At 35.5% G+C, this 17,508-nt stretch overlaps 1 non-coding gene across 1 annotated transcript; it reads left to right on the top strand.

The window, feature by feature from the left end:
* The first annotated feature begins 657 nt into the window (after positions 1–657).
* On the top strand, positions 658–765 carry LOC148568630 (small nucleolar RNA R71). The gene has a single exon (XR_015881599.1). It is a non-coding gene; the product is annotated as a small nucleolar RNA R71 (small nucleolar RNA).
* Positions 766–17,508: the final 16,743 nt, after the last annotated feature.

Below are 17,508 nucleotides of genomic sequence, written 5' to 3'. Positions count from 1 at the left end.
CACTTGTGCTTCCAAATTTCTAATGGAAGATCTAGTTTCATTCATGAAACTTACAGTGGCCTTAGACAGATCAGAGACTAAGTTTGCCAGATTAGAATTATTTTGTTCAGAGTTCTCTGTCTGTTGCTGAGTGGATGATGGAAAAGGTTTATTATTGTTAAACCTGTTTCTTCCACCATTATTAAAGCCTTGTTGAGGCTTTTGATCCTTCCATGAGAAATTTGGATGATTTCTCCATGATGAGTTATAGGTGTTTCCATAAGGTTCACCTAAATAATTCACCTCTGCTATTGCAGGGTTTTCAGGATCATAAGCTTCTTCTGCATAAGAAGCCTCTTGAGTACTGTTGGATGCAGCTTGCATTCCATTCAGACTCTGAGAGATCATATTGACTTGCTGAGTTAATATTTTGTTCTGAGCCAATATGGCATTTAGAGTGTCAATCTCAAGAACTCCCTTCTTCATAGGCGTCCCATTATTCACAGGATTCCTTTTAGAAGTGTACATGAACTGGTTATTTGCAACCATGTCAATGAGTTCTTGAGCTTCTGCAGGCATTTTCTTTAGGTGAATGGATCCACCTGCAGAAGTGTCCAGTGACATCTTTGATAGCTCAGATAAACCATCATAGAATATATCCAGGATGGTCCATTCTGAAAGCATGTCAGAAGGACACTTTTTGGTCAACTGTTTGTATCTTTCCCAAGCTTCATAGAGGGATTCACCTTCTTTCTGTCTGAAGGTTTGAACATCAACTCTAAGCTTGCTCAGCTTTTGAGGAGGAAAGTACTTGGCTAAGAAAGCCGTGACCAGCTTATCCCAATAGTTCAGGCTGTCTTTGGGTTGAGAATCCAACCATAATCTAGCTCTGTCTCTTACAGCAAAAGGGAAAAGCATGAGCCTGTAGACTTCAGGATCTACTCCATTAGTCTTAACAGTATCACATATCTGTAAGAATTCAGTTAAGAACTGAAAAGGATCTTCAGATGGAAGTCCATGAAACTTGCGGTTCTGCTGCATCAGAGAAACTAATTGAGGTTTCAGCTCAAAGTTGTTTGCTCCAATGGCAGGAATGGAGATGCTTCTTCCATGTAAATTGGAATTAGGTGCAGTAAAGTCACCAAGCATCTTCCTTACATTATTATTATTTTCTGCTGCCATCTCCTCTTCCTGTTCGAAAATTTCTGAAAGGTTATTTCTGGATTGTTGTAATTTAGCTTCTCTTAATTTTCTCTTCAGAGTCCTTTCAGGTTCTGGATCTGCTTCAACAAGAATATTCTTGTCCTTGCTCCTGCTCATATGACAAAGAAGAGGGCACAGAAAAAATAATAATAATAATATGGATCCTTTATACCACAGTATAGGGATCCCTTTGTGAGTGGAAGAAAAGAGGGAGACAAAGAGTATGATGTAAAGAAAGAAACACAACTGTGAGGATGGCAAAGATGTGAGATGAGATGTTAGTGAATGAATAAATAAATAGAAGGAGATGAGAGAGAGAATTTTCGAAAATAATTTTTGAAAAAGAGTTAGTGATTTTCGAAAATAGTTTTTGAAAAAGGTTAGTATTTTTTTCAAAAAATTTAAATAAAAAATAATTAGTTAATTAAAAAGAAATTTTTGAAAAAGGGGGGAGATATTTTCAAAAATTAGAGAGAGAGAGTTAGTTAGGTGATTTTGAAAAAGTTAAGAAACAAACAAAAAGTTAGTTAGTTAGTTGAAACAAATTTTGAAAAGATAAGAAGTTAGGAGGTTAGAAAAGATATTTTGAAACCAACTTTTTGAAAAAGGTAAGATATGAAGATATTTTAGAAATTAGTTTTGAAAAATATTTGATTTTTAAAATCTCAATTAATGACTTGATTCATAAGAAATCACAAGATATGATTCTAGAACTTAAAGTTTGAATCTTCCTTAACAAGCAAGTAACAAACTTCAAATTTTTGAATCAAAACATTAATTGATTATGTTATTTTCGAAAATTTGATATAAAAATAAGAAAAAGATTTTTGAAAAATATTTTTGGAATTTTCGAAAATAACCAAGAATTTTGAAAAAGATTTGATTTTTGAAAAAGATTTTGAAAAAGATAAGATTTTCAAATTGAAAATTTGATTTGACTCATAAGAAACAACTTGATTTTAAAAATTTTTGAAAAAGTCAACCCAAATTTTCGAATTTGATGAGAGAAAAAGGGAAAGATATTTTTTTGATTTTTGAATTTTTATGATGCAAGAGAAAAACACTAAAAAGATGCAATGCATGAAATTTTTAGATCAAAACATGTGATGCATGCAAGAATGCTATGAATGTCAAGATGAACACCAAGAACACTATGAATGTCAAGATGAACATCATAGACACAATTTTGAAAAACTTTTAATGCAAAGAAAACATGCAAGACACCAAACTTAGAATTCTTTAATGCTTAGACACTAAGAATTCAAAAATGCATATGAAAAACACCAAACAACACAAAACAAAAAATCATCAAGATCAAACAAGAAGACTTACCAAGAACAACTTGAAGATCATGAAGAACACAATGAATGCATGAATTTTCGAAAAATGCAAGATGCATATGCAATTGACACCAAACTTATGATATGACTCAAGACTCAAACAAGAAACACAAAAATATTTTTGATTTTTATGATTTTCTAATTTTTTTGGATTTTTCGAAAATTAATTGAAAAAGGAAAATAAGGATTCCAAAATTTTTAATATGAATTCCAGGAATCTTGCCATGTTAGTCTAAAGCTTCAGTCCAGGAATTAGACATGGCTCACTAGCCAGCCAAGCTTTCAATGAAAGCTCCAGTCCAAAACACTAGACATGGCCAATGGCCAGCCAAGCTTCAGCAAATATGGATACTTTTCAAGTATAGAGCAACTAAGTGTGTGAGAATCTCTTCTTTTGTGATGGTAAGTTGAAACCCCAGTCCAAAAGATTAGACATGGCTTACAGCCAGCCAGGATTCAACAAATCATCATGAAACACTAGAATTCATTCTTAAAAATTCTGAAGAAAAATATATTTTTTTGAAAACATTTTTTTTCGAAAACAGATGAGAAAATTTTAGAAATATTTTTTTGAAAAATTTTTGAAAATAAAATAAAAAGAAAATTACCTAATCTGAGCAATAGGATGAACCGTCAGTTGTCCAAACTCGAACAATCCCCGGCAACGGCGCCAAAAACTTGGTGTTGTTGCCGGGATTGGGATCTCAGACGATTCTTGGCACCAAACAGGAACAATTAAGTCCCCGGCAACGGCGCCAAAAACTTGGTGCACGAAATTGTGATGTCCAGGCTCGAACAATCCCTGGCAACGTGAGCAACTTGGTACGCGTAATCGTGATTACACTTTAATTATGTAAAATTCATGGCTCTTTCTTTCCCTGGCAATGGCGCCAAGAACATGGTGCCAATACCATGGTTCACAACTTCGATACAACTAACCAGCAAGTGCACTGGGTCGTCCAAGTAATACCTTACGTGAGTAAGGGTCGAATCCCACGGAGATTGTTGGTATGAAGCAAGCTATGGCTACCTTGCAAATCTTAGTCAGGCAGATATAAATTGATAATGGTGTTTTCGAATGATAATTAATAGAATATGGATAGAGGTACTTATGTAAATCATTGGTAGGAATTTCAGATAAGCGAATGGAGATGCTTTTCGTTCCTCTGAACCTCTGCTTTCCTGCTATCTTTATCCAATCAGTCTTACTCCTTTCCATGGCTGGCTTTATGCAAGGGCATCACCGTTGTCAGTGGCTACATCCCCTCCTCTCAGTGAAAAATATGCTCACATGCTCTGTCACAGCACGGCTAATCATCTGTCGGTTCTCGATCATGCTGGAATAGGATTCACCCTCCTTTTGCATCTGTCACTAACGCCCAGCACTCGCGAGTTTGAAGCTCGTCATAGTCATTCAATCATTGAATCCTACTCGGAATACCACAGACAAGGTTTAGACTTTCCGGATTCTCTTGAATGCCGCCATCATTCTAGCTTACGCCACGAAGATTCTGATTAAGAGATCTAAGAGATATTCATTCTAGCTTATTTCATGTAGAACGGAAGTGTTTGTCAGGCACGTGTTCATAGGGGAGAATGGTGATGAGCGTCACACATAATCATCACCTTCATCACGTTCTTGGGTGCGAATGGATATCTTAGAAGCGAAATAAGATGAATTGAATAGAAAACAGTAGTACTTTGCATTAATCTTTGAGGAACAGCAGAGCTCCACACCTTAATCTATGGAGTGTAGAAACTCTACCGTATGAAAATACATAAGTGAAGGTCCAGGCATGGCCGATATGGCCAGCCCTCAAAACATGATCACAGGATCAAAATACAATCCAGGATCCAGGATGCCAAATACAATAGTAAAAGGTCCTATTTATAATAAACTAGCTACTAGGGTTTACATGAGTAAGTAATTGATGCATAAATCCACTTTCGGGGCCCACTTGGTGTGTGTTTGGGCTGAGCCTGAGTGTTGCATGTGCAGAGGCCATTTGTGGAGTTGAACGCCAGTATTTGTGCCAGTTTGGGCGTTCAACTCTGGTTCTGGATCCTTTTCTGGCGCTGGACGCCAGAATTGGGCAGAGAGCTGGCGTTGAACGCCAGTTTACGTCGTCTATTCTTGGCCAAAGTATGAACTATTATATATTGCTGGAAAGCCCTGGAAGTCTACTTTCCGACGCAATTGGAAGCGCGCCATTTTGAGTTCTATAGCTCCAGAAAATCCACTTTGAGTGCAGGGAGGTCAGAATCCAACAGCATCATCAGTCCTTCTTCAACCTCTGAATCTGATTTCTGCTCAAGTCCCACAATTTCAGCCAGAAAATACCTGAAATCATAGAAAAACACACAAACTCATAGTAAAGTCCAGAAATGTGAATTTAACATAAAAACTAATGAAAATATCCCTAAAAGTAACTAGATCCTACTAAAAACATACTAAAAACAATGCCAAAAAGCGTATAAATTATCCGCTCATCACAAATCTATCTCTTTTCATTCAAAAATCTTTTCAACTAATAAATATCTTTTTCAAATCTCCATATTATCTTTTTCAAAAATCCAATTTTATCTTTTTCAAATATCTTTCATATCTTTTCAATTTTAAATTATATCTTTTCTTATCATACTTATTTTTTAAAATCATATCTTCTATCTTATCTTTCTCCCTATTTTCGAAAACCCCCTCCCTTTTAAAAACCCATTCGGCCTCCTTCCTCTCATCCACCATCCTACACTAGCTCTCCTTCTATCCCTCTCCTTTATTTTCTTTTGCTTGAGGACAAGCAAACCTCTAAGTTTGGTGTGTTTATCCGTGATCACTAAACCATACCCACTGAGATCATGGCTCATAAAGGAAAACAACCCACTCCAAGAGGCAAGAAAGAGAGTGTTCCAAAACCACTTTGGAATCAAGGGAAGTTCTTAACTAAAGAACATTCAGACCATTATTATAAAATAATGGGTCTAAGATCAGTGATCCCGGAAGTTAGATTCGATCTGAAAGAAGACGAATATCCGGAGATCCAGGAGCAAATTCGAATCAGGAACTGGGAGATCCTAGCTAATCCTAAAACGAAAGTGGGAAGGAATATGGTCCAGGAGTTCTATGCTAATATGTGGCAAATAGACAAGCAAAGACTATCTGGATCTGCTGTCTATGACTATCGGACCTTGGTCAGAGGAAAGATTGTTCATACCCACCCTGACAAGATCAGGGAGATCTTAAAGCTACCTCAGCTGAAAGATGATCCAGACTCCTTCAATAGGAGAATGATGAGAACAGACAAGGGCCTGGATAAGATTCTAGAGGATATATGTATCCCTGGAGCCAGGTGGACCACCAGCACGAAGGGTGTCCCAAATCAACTCAAAAGAGAAGATCTCAAACCAGTCGCCAGAGGATGACTGGACTTCATTGGGCATTCTCTACTGCCCACTAGCAACCATTCTGAAGTCATTATTAGAAGAGCAGTGATGATCCATTGCATCATGATGGGAAAAGAAGTGGAGGTTCATCAACTGATTTCAACTGAATTTTACAAAATTGCAAACAAAAATTCCAAAGATGCCAGGTTGGCTTATCCAAGCTTGATTTCTATGCTCTACAAGGACGCTGGAGTAAGGATGGAAATAACTGAGTATATCTCAGTTGAGCGACCAATCACCAAAGCATCAATGGAAAAACAACAAGCACAGGATGACCCCATCAAGAAGAGAACACAGGAATTTCTCCCAAAAATCCCTCAATCTGAATACTGGGAGTATCTTGAAACATCTATTACCAAGATGCAAGAAGCTATGGAACAAATAAAGAAAGAACAGAAGGAACAAAGTAGCATTCTTTGCTATTTGCTTAAAGAACAGGAGGAGCAAGGGCGCGATTTAAGGGAATTGAAGCGCCAGAAATTATCTCTTGAAGGACCAAGCACCCCGCAGACTAGAGGAACATCCACTTCCCAGAACAAAGGTTGTTAAATTCCAATCTTAGCCTTAACTCTGTGATAACTGTTTTTATTTTAGTTTTACCTTAGGAGTCATATAGTAGTAATTAGTATCTATATTTTTGATTTATCTCCAATTAAGCTATAATTTAATTTTATCATCATCATTAAACATGAATAAAATAGAAGAATTTCTTTAGAATAAGAGGAAATATTTTTCGAGTTCTTAATAAGATAAATTCTAATTAATTACATGTGGTGGCAATGCTTTCTGTCTTTTGAATGAATGCTTGAACAGTGCATATGTCTTTTGAATTTGATGTTTAAGACTGTTAAATATGTTGGCTCTTGAAAGAATGATGAACATGAGACATGTTATTGGTAATCTGAAAAATCATAAAAATGATTCTTGAAGCAAGAAAAAGCAATGAATACAAAAGCTTGCAGAAAAAAAAAATAGAGAAAGAAAAAGAAAAAGCAAGCAGAAAAAGCCAAAGCTCTTAAAACCAAAAGGCAAGAGCAAAAAGCCAATAGCCCTTAAAACCAAAAGGCAAGGGTAATAAAAAAGACCCCAAGGCTTTGAGCATCAGTGGATAGGAGGGCCTAAAGGAAAAAAATCCTGGCCTAAGCGGCTAAACCAAGCTGTCCTTAACCATGTGCTTGTGGCATGAAGGTGTCAAGTGAAAACTTGAGACTGAGCGGTTAAAGTCAAGGTCCAAAGAAAAAAGAAGAGTGTGCTTAAGAACCCTAGACACCTCTAATTGGGGACTTTAGCAAAGCTGGGTCACAATCTGAAAAGGTTCACCCAATTATGTGTCCGTGGCATTTATGTATCCGGTGGTAATACTGGAAAACAAAGTGCTTAGGACCACGGCCAAAACTCATAAAGTAGCTGTGTTCAAGAATCAACATACTGAACTTGGAGAATCAATATCACTATCTGAATTCTGAGTTCCTATAGATGCCAATCACTCTGGGCTTCAATGGATAAAGTGAGATGCCAAAACTGTTCAGAAGCAAAAAGCTACTAGTCCCGCTCATCTAATTAGAATCTGAGCTTCACTCAAAAATTCTGAGATATTATTGCTTCTTAAATTATTTGTATTCTATTTTATTTATCTATTTGCTTGAGGACAAGCAACAGTTTAAGTTTGGTGTTGTGATGAGCGGATATTTTATACGCTTTTTGGGGTTAATTTCATATAGTTTTTAGTATGTTTTAGTTAGTTTTTAGTTTATTTTCATTAGTTTCTAGGCAAAATTCATATTTCTGGACTTTACTATGAGTTTGTGTTTTTTTCTGTAATTTCAGGTATTTTCTGGCTGAAATTGAGGGAGCTGAGCAAAAATCTGATTCAGGCTGAAAAAGGACTGCTAATGCTGTTGGATTCTGACCTCTCTGCACTCGGAATGGAATTTCGGGAGCTACAGGAGTCCAAATGGCGCGCTTCCAATTGAGTTGGAAAGTAGACATCCAGGTCTTTCCAGCAATATATAATAGTCCATACTTTGCTCAATGATAGATGACGTAAACTGGTGTTCAACGCCAGTTCCATGTTGCAATCTGGCGTCCAGCGCCAGAAACAAGTTACAAGTTGGAGTTCAACGCTAGAAACAGGTTACAACCTGGCGTTGAATGCCCAAAACAGCCCATGCACATGAGAAGCTTAAGTCTCAGCCCCATCACACACCAAGTGGGCCCCAGAAGTGGATTTCTGCACCATCTATCATAGTTTACTCATTTTCTGTAAACCTAGGTTTCTAGTTTAGTATTTAAACAACTTTTAGAGATTTATTTTGTATCTCATGACATTTTAGATCTGAACTTTGTACCTTTTGACGGCATGAGTCTCTAAACTCCATTGTTAGGGGTGAGGAGCTCTGCTGTGTCTCGATGAATTAATGCAAGTATTTCTGTTTTCCATTCAAACATGCGTGTTCCTATCTAAGATATCCATTCGCACTTCAATATGAATGTGATGAACGTGATAATCATCATCATTCCTCCACGAACGCGTGCCTGACAACCACTTACGTTCCACCGTAGAATGAATGAATATCTCTTAGATCTCTTAATCATAATCTTCGTGGTATAAGCTAGATTGATGGCAGCATTCAAGAAAATCCGAAAAGTCTAAACCTTGTCTGTGGTATTCCGAGTAGGATTCAGGGATTGAATGACTGTGACGAGCTTCAAACTCACGAGTGCTGGGGGTAGTGACAGACACAAAAGGATAGTAAATCCTATTCCGGTACGATTGAGAACCTGCAGATGATTAGCCGTGCGGTGACAGCGCATCTGGACCCTTTTCACTGGAAGGATAGATGGTAGCCATTGACAACGGTGATCCACCAACACACAGCTTGCCATAGGAGGACGTGCGTGCGTGAATCAGAAAACAGAGGAAAGCAGAATTTCAGAAGACAAAGCATCTCCAAAACTCCAACATATTCTCCATCATTGCATACAAGTATAATTTGTGTTCTGCCCTTTTATTCCTTGCAATCAAATTTGATAAGTGAATCATTTTATTGTTTTCCTGACTAAGAGTTACAAGATAACCATAGATTGCTTCAAGCTAACAATCTCCATGGGATCGACCCTTACTCACGTAAGGTATTACTTGGACGACCCAGTGCACTTGCTGGTTAGTGGTACGAGTTGTAAAAAGTGTGATTTACAATTCGTGCACCACTCAACACCAATGTTTTATTTTCTTTGTAGTTAGTTGTTGCATTTGCATGTTTGATTGCATATTTGTTTGATTTTGTGCATATTTTACCACCACTTGGTTAAAGTAATATTTTCTTTTTCAAGAAACTTTTTAGAGTATTTCACTAATTTGAATAAATTTTTTTGTTAAACTTGTTTGAAGAAATTTTATTTTGGAACATGGTTTAGAGCTCGAACACACAAAACCAGTGAGATTTTGAGCTTATTTGAATTGGTTGCATTTTATCAACCAATATTTTATTTTTGGTGTGTGTTTTTCTCTCTAAAATTGTGATCTTTGTCTTGCTTAATTCTATATTTCCATGGTTTGATGTATGCATGTACTTATATGATTGAGGCCTTGTTTCACTAAGCTTACATACCCATATGGCCTTAACCTTTCATTATCCTTTGCAAACCTATTTTGAGCCTATTTTACCCCTTTGTTCTTTACTTTAGCACATCATTAACTCTAAGCAGAAAACAATAATGTCCTTAAATTTGAATCCTTGGTTAGTTTAGACTACTGAGAGTGCTCATGATTTAAGTGTGGGAAAAGTGGGTTTGGAAACATTTGGTTTGAGAATTGAGTATGTTAGAATTTTCTGAAAATGTGAAAGAATGTTGAGAATATGTTCATGCATTCAATACCTTAATCATATGCCTTGAGAAAAGCAAAAGAAAGAAAAATTATGATTTAAAAAAAATGATGAAAAAAAAAAGAAAAAAAAAAGAAAAATAAAGGAGAAAAAGAAAAGAAAAAGAGCAAATAAGTAAAAGGGGACAAAATGCCCCAAAGTAAATGGTGAAAGCAATGCATATGTACTGTACTTGAAATTAGGATGCATGAATATGTGGAAAACATGGCTAATGGATAGTTAGATGTGGTATTATGATTACATGAGTTGTCTAAAGTTAAGTGGAAAGTTTAAGTTAATTAAGGATTCAGATTTTAGTCCACTTGGCCAAATACAATCCTACCTTGACCCTAACCCTATTACAACCCTTAAAAGACCTCTTGATATGTGTATTTGTGCATTAAATTTCTGTTGATTGTTAGATGAAGATAAAGCCTTAGAAAGCAAGATTAGTAGAGAATTGAGAGAGTCGAACCTTAAACACTTGAGTGATTAAAGTGTATACACTTCCGGTGAGGGTTCGATGCTTGATTCTTTGTTCCTGACTTTCATAAGCTATTTTCTTCTGCAAGTTTACTTGTACTTTATTTTACGATTTGAATTAGTGAAATCTAGTTCATATTTGTTCTTGAAAGATTTGTTTACTTTTAACCAAGTAGGTAGAAACATTTTGCATATAGTTGCATTCATATAGATAGGTTGCATTTCATACATTCTACCATTCCTCTTCACTCTTATAGCTTCTCTTGAGCTTAGCATGAGGACATGCTAATATTTAAGTGTGGAGAGATTGATAAACCACTATTTTATGTTTATCTTATGCTCAATTGAGTGGTTTATATCAATTCTTTACTCACTTATTCATATAAACTGCATGGTTTTACATTTTCCTTCCTGATTTTGTGCTATGATTGAAAACATGTTTTTTTGGTCTTAAATTTGCTTTGTTTAATCCTCTCTTATTACCATTCGATGCCATGATATGTGTGTTAAGTGTTTTCAGAGATTACCGGGCAGGAATGGCTTAGAGGATGGAAAGGAAGCATGCAAAAATGGAAGGAATACAAGATACTGAAGGAACTGCTAAAGCTGTCCAGCCTGACCTCTTAGTACTAAATCGATCATAACTTAAGCTACAGAGGTTCAAATGATGCGGTTTTAATTGCGTTGGAAAGCTAATGTCCGAGGCTTCACAACCATATATAATTTGCCATAACTGCACCAAATCCAGAGGACGCGCATGCGTGGAACACGCGGACGCATGACCTGGCAAAAACCCAATCCACGCTAACGCATAGACGACGCTTCCGCGTGACTTTGCAGCGACCTGTACGTACCAGAAATTGCTGGGGGTGATTTTTGGGCTATTTTTGACCCAGTTTTTGGCCCAAAAAACATAGATTAGAGGCTATAAAGTAGGGGGAGTCCATTCATTCAAAAATACAACAAGACACAACTTTCATTCACATAATTTTAGGTTTAGATGTAGCTTTTAGAGAGAGAAGCTCTCTCCTCTCTCTTAGGATTTAGGATTAGGATTAGGATTTAGGATTTCTATTATGATTAGGCTACTTCTCTTCATTCCAGGTTCAATGTTCCTTTAATTTATTTTCTACTTTTATTTATTCTATTACTTTAATTGTTATTTATCTTTTCAATTTGGCTTATGAACTTCATGTTAGAGTTGATTTATTTATTTAATATAATTTGAGGTATTTCAGATTTAATATTTCTTTCTTTATTTATGTTACTGATGCTTCCAATCTGAAGGCATTTTTATTCGAGTAGATTTTCTCCCTTTTTGCTTTTGTTAAGTAATTGGTAACACTTGAGTTATCAAACTCTGCAGTTAATTGAAAATTAGGAATTGTTGATTGATTTGGATCGCTCTAAAGCTAGTCTTTCCACAGGAGTTGACTAGGACTTGATGATCAAATTGATTGGTCCACTTGACTTTCCTTTATTTAGTAAGGGTTAACTAAGTGGGAGCAATAACAATTCTCATCACACCTGAAAAGGATAACTAGGATGGAATTTCCAGTTCTTATACCTTGCAAGAGATTTTTATAATTATTAATTTATCTTTCTTGCCATTTAAATTACTTGTTCCCTATTTCAAAAACCCAAAAATACAGCTTTTTTCATAACCAATAATAAATCATACTTCCCTGCGATTCCTTGAGAAGACGACACGAGGTTTAAATACTTCGGTTATAAATTTTATTGGGTTTTGTTAGTTGTGACAACCAAAATTTTGTACGAAAGGATTTTCTGTTGGTTTAGAAACTATACTTACAACGCGATTACATTTGTGAATTTCTTTACTGCCAGAAATGAGTTCGTCACTAATCTGGTCACAACAGAAGTAATGTATCCACTATAATCCTCTGGCAAACATCTAGGATCGATTGAACATGATCATGATTTTGTAATTTGTTTCCAATTGTAGGTGATACTGACTAATTTATAATCTTGGCCAGGTAATAAGAGATTGAGCCATTTTTTTCACTGACTTGAGTTGGAACTTAATGCTTTGGACATAGATTGCAGAAGTTACAGAGAAGTAATTCATGGTTATGTTCCAAGTATTAGAAAATATGGTGTAGTAAGAAATTTTATTCTTGAAGGTGGTGGACATGGAAGCAACAAGACAAGTTGTGAGAGCCAAGTCGTTCTAGCACCATTCTTGACATTCTGTTGATTCTTTAATAGTGTTAGAGCTAAGCTTGTTGTAGAAGTCTCATCAATTGTGGTGGTTAAATCTGTGCGTGTTTTGGTCGTGGATTTAGAACCTTCTTGGATCTTTATTCAAATTGAGAAGGTACTTTTGATGCATCAAGATGATCTTCCATGCCAAGAGTTTAGATCGTAAGCTATGCCTGATACTTCCAGGTATTGTAGGTATTATCATCGAGCTTATCTAGAATAGGAACTAATGCTGGTTTGGTTGACGATGAACTAGAGAGAAGTAACACCATTGTTGTGTGAGCAAAAGCTTTAATCAAGGATCGAAAAGGGTGAAAAAATACAAAGGAAAGAAGGTTTAAGAAGTAGCTCTTGATACCATATTAGCTAATCTAATTGAGAAAGAAATAGAGAGTTTAAAGAGTAATAAAGACCGAATTCTATAATCTAAGTGTTAAAGAATACAACTACATTAAGATTAAATAATATAAGAGTATTAGAAATCTAAAAAACTAGGATTGGTATTGATATCAATACCCTTAATAAGATTTCTGAGATTAAAATAGAAAAATCTCCACCGTTATAAAAAAAACCATAATTATTTTGAATTATAGAAACTAACCTTGGTTCAAACTCCATTTTTCAAAGTTTAAAAAATATTCGCATTCATCATTTGTGAAAAGTTAAATTATATCATTTTTAAATAATATATAAAACTTAATATATATAATAAGAATTCATATTTAATTTTTTATATCATCTTCTATGCGATCACACTGCAGCGCGTGTATGAAAGTTTTAAATAAGAGATAAGTACTATTTTTGTCTCTAAGGCTATGTTTGGACTTTGGATGCACTACAGAGATAGAGATAAAGGGCAATACCATATTTTGTAATATGGTTGGTTATGATACAGGAACAAAATACACATCTTTGTACATGTCTCTTAGTTAAATTTCTATATCAGCCTCTACTTGGGACATATGGAAACACGGGATTTGGAAACCATTATAATGATTTTTTTTCCTTCTTTTCCCTTAATATATTTTGAAAATACCAGAGCTTGTCCTTCCTTTATCAAATCCCTAGCTTCATCTTCTCCTTCATTCTGCAACTGTGCAACCAACAAAGAAGAAGAGAAGGTTGTCCAATCTGGTGCCATTCCTTCTTTCTCTTCCTCTTCCTCTTCCTCTTCCTCTTCTTCTTCTTCTTCTTCTTCTTCTTCTTCTTCTTCTTCTTATCCAATCTAGTTTCATTCCTTCTTCTTCCTCTTCCTCTTCCTCTTCCTTCTTCTTCTTCAACAAAAAATCAATATTTACCTTGCTGTCATGACAACCTCCTGCTACTTGGTTATCGTCTGTGTTATCTTAGCTTCGTCGTCCCTAAAGCTAGCCTCCCTTTCATGCTTATTGGTGTCTTAACTGGAAAAGCAAGAGTAAAGAAGATGAAACGGCAAAGAAGACGAAAGAGGAGTATGAAGGTGGAGTAAAGAAAATGAAGGGTTAGAAAGATGAAGGAAGAGTATGAATGTAAAGTGAAGAAGTTAAAATTTTGAACTATCTGGAATTTGATTGAAAATGATTAAGAGGATACATGAAAGGATTTTATTTATTACGAAAAATATTTCAGTTTTTTTTTAAAAAGTCAAAAGCGTATATAATGTCTTTTGTTATGTATTTAGTTAACTGTATCTATCTTTCTAAACACAAAATAAAGGCATTTGACAAGTTTTTGTACATTGCTTCCAAACATAATATAGAAGCATAAAAATATTAGAGACTGTCTTTGTCTCTCTGTCTTTGTATCTTTGTCTCTATATTTTTGTCTTAGGTACAAGATCCAAATATAGCCTATAGTCTGGGGTCAAAATCAAAATTGTCCTTAGCCTTTTTTCTTATTTAAAATGGTCCTCAATGTTAAAATTGTTATTAAAACAATATTTTTGACCATTTTACCCTCACCTCTATAACCCTTTCTCCATCTCTATAAAATCATATCTCCGTTAATTTTCTCCTTCACCTTGCTCCTCTCGCCTCTAATCTGAAGTACCCTCCTTTCCTCGATCTCAACTTTCACTTCCTCTTTCTCGATTCCTGGAAGGTTAGCCTTGAAAACGTTCACCTTAGATATCTCCTTCCAGTTGATGCGGGTGTTGGTGATGGCGGTGGTCAAAGATTTTGGTTCTAGGCCTATTTCGAAGAAGCTTGGAATTAGCGATATTATTATTTTTTATTTGAAAAAAAAGTAGAGAACATCACAGAAATAAGAAGGTTTAGCTGTGTCTTTGTTTCATTTCTAATGGAATGCAGAGGAACGAAATTAGAGTGATGGTAGGTTTGGAGAACAGCAATGGCCATTTTAGCGGCGACGGCGGCAACAGAAAAGGAGAAATATGTAAACCCCACAAAATTAATAAATAATTAGTCAATAAATTAATCATTATTCAAAGAAATTACGAAATTAAATTTTTATAATTTAGAGAGAAAGAAATATTTAAAATATAAATTTCGACACTAATTTTAAAAATTTTGTCCCAAAAACGGGCCAACGGCCAAATCGGTTGAATCGAGCCCAAACTGGGCCCAATGCCCAACATATAAAAGATAAAGTTCGGACACTTCCTTCCCCAAAATCACATAGAGTACGCTGAACCTAGGGAAAGAAAGCTCCAGAAACCCTAGCCTTTGTCCCAAATTCAAACTTTAATATCTCTCAATTTGGAGTTCCAAACACTGCACCGTCTGTGGCCACGCGACCACCACGCCGAGCTCTACAAATCTATTTGAACAAAGTGGTAAAAAAATTTCATTTCTCACCCAGTTCTTCACCCTCTTCAATTTTGAAATTTTGAATCATTGGTATTGAGATATTATGTAATTTTGATGGTTTAGGTGAACTCTAGCAACGAAAAATTGTTGAGTTTTGCCTAATTGTTGATGGGTAATGGTATGGAACTCAAAACTCATGTGAATTCTTTAATTGTATGAGGTTAGATATTAAATTTGTGAATGTGTATGTAATGATGCGAAATTAGGTGGTATATATATGTGAATTGGAACCGAATTGATGAAGTTGGAGGCTTGAGTTTGAGTATTAGGAGCTGGAAATCCATTTGGTGGAGTCTTGGAGCTTCTGAATTGAGGATTTTGAGGTGTTCCAAGCTTAGTGAGGAATCGGCCAAGATACTGTTTTAGTTTCTCGTGGATAATGTGTAACGTAACGTAGGCTAGTTGACTATAGGATAGGTTGAATTATGTGAATTTTTAAGGATTAGTGATGATTGTTGGAAATTGTTAAATGAATTGAATGAATTTGTATGTTAACATGTTGTGGTATGAGATTAATTTATATGAATATAGTTGTTGTTTATTTACTTGAGGAATTGTTGAATATATATATATGAAATTGTTGAATAATTGAAGAAAAAATGGGTATTGGTATGAGCCGAAGTGGTTGGAAGGTACGTGTGCATGATTTGGAAACTTTTGGTGCTATTTTGGTTATAAGACTTTGCTTTAAAAATTGAGAATTTGGAAAGAATAGAAGTTTTGGTGTTTTTGGTAAAAAAAATTATTTTTGACCAAATTCGGTGGGCCATAACTCAGCTTCCAGAATCCCAAATTTCGTGAAACTTATTTCAAATGAAAATTGGATCCGTGAAGTTTATGCCATTCGAATAACGAATGAAAAATAATTTAAAACAAAAAAGTTATCCATATTTGAAGTTTGGTGCAAAAATCTGGTTTTCTGCAAACTTAGCAGTTTTGAAAGAAAAAGAGTGCATGCGTACGCAGATCCTTGCACGCGACGCAAAAATTCCCCCTGTGTTAGTGATGAGTCCATATTTGACGATAAATTTTAGATTGATTTGAGTAGATTTCATCATATAAACCCACATTTATTCATCCAAATAGCATACTTTTGTGTTCTCTTCCTAAATTGACCCTAATTGTGAAAACATACTCTTTTGTGCTTAATTTAGTCAATTTTATTCTATTTACATTCCATTCGATACCTTGATGTTGTTTGTGAGTGATTTTAGATGTATAAGATAGGAATGGCTTGATGAAAGTGGAAGAGAAGTATGGAATTGGGAGAAAACATGAAAAAATCAAAGGAGAAAACATGAAGAATTCAGCCCATGCCCACGCACACCTTCTGTGCCCACGCACAAGGGTCAAAATCAGCACCCGTGCCCACGCACAAGAAGAAAATCAGCAAGTGCGTACGCACACACCTGTGCGTATGCACAAGTCTCAGCGCATGACTCATTTATTGCAAATTGCTGGGGGCAATTTTTGGGCCTCCAGAGCCCAGTTTTGGACTTCCTGAAGCTGATTGAGTGCTATATCAAAGGGCCCTCTTTCCATGTGAGAGGGGGAGCAATTAGAGTTAGTTTATCATCATGTAGGTCATTTTCTAGAGAGAGAAGCTCCCCCTTCTCTTTAGAACTAGGGTTTCTTAGTTTAATTTCTTTGCAATTTCTCTTTTTAATTCTTGTTTCCATCAAGCTTCTTCGACCTTTTTTGGCTTTATTGTTTTAATTTTCTTAGTTTATCTTGTCATTTTTTCTATTTTTGCCACTTTTATGTATTTACACTCTTGTTATTTTGATTTCCATTTAATGCAATTTATGTTTCATGCTCTTTTATTGTTGAATTGAGTTATTATCTTACTTTCCTTACTTTTGGTAGTTATAGAATTTATATCTTTTGTTATTTTATCATGCTTTCTTTTCATGCCTACCAAGTATTTGATAAAATACTTGGTTGGGTTTTTTGCCTAGTTTTTCATACTCTTGGTTGGGAAATTGGGTGTTTGGGTGAACTTAAGTTGTAGATGTCCATTCTACATTGTGTGAAGATTGTTAATTGGTTTGGTTTCCACTAACTCTAAGCCTCCCATTAATAGAGTTGGCTAGGACTTATGGATTGGGATCAATTATGACCTTTTGACTAATCCTCGATGTTAGGATTGACTAATTGGGATTAATT

This window comes from Arachis ipaensis, chromosome B4 (genome assembly GCF_059453495.1).
Source record: "Arachis ipaensis isolate K30076 ecotype BB chromosome B4, ASM5945349v1, whole genome shotgun sequence".
NCBI classification, from domain to species: Eukaryota; Viridiplantae; Streptophyta; class Magnoliopsida; order Fabales; family Fabaceae; genus Arachis; species Arachis ipaensis.
This window is presented reverse-complemented; position numbering and strand designations above follow the sequence as displayed.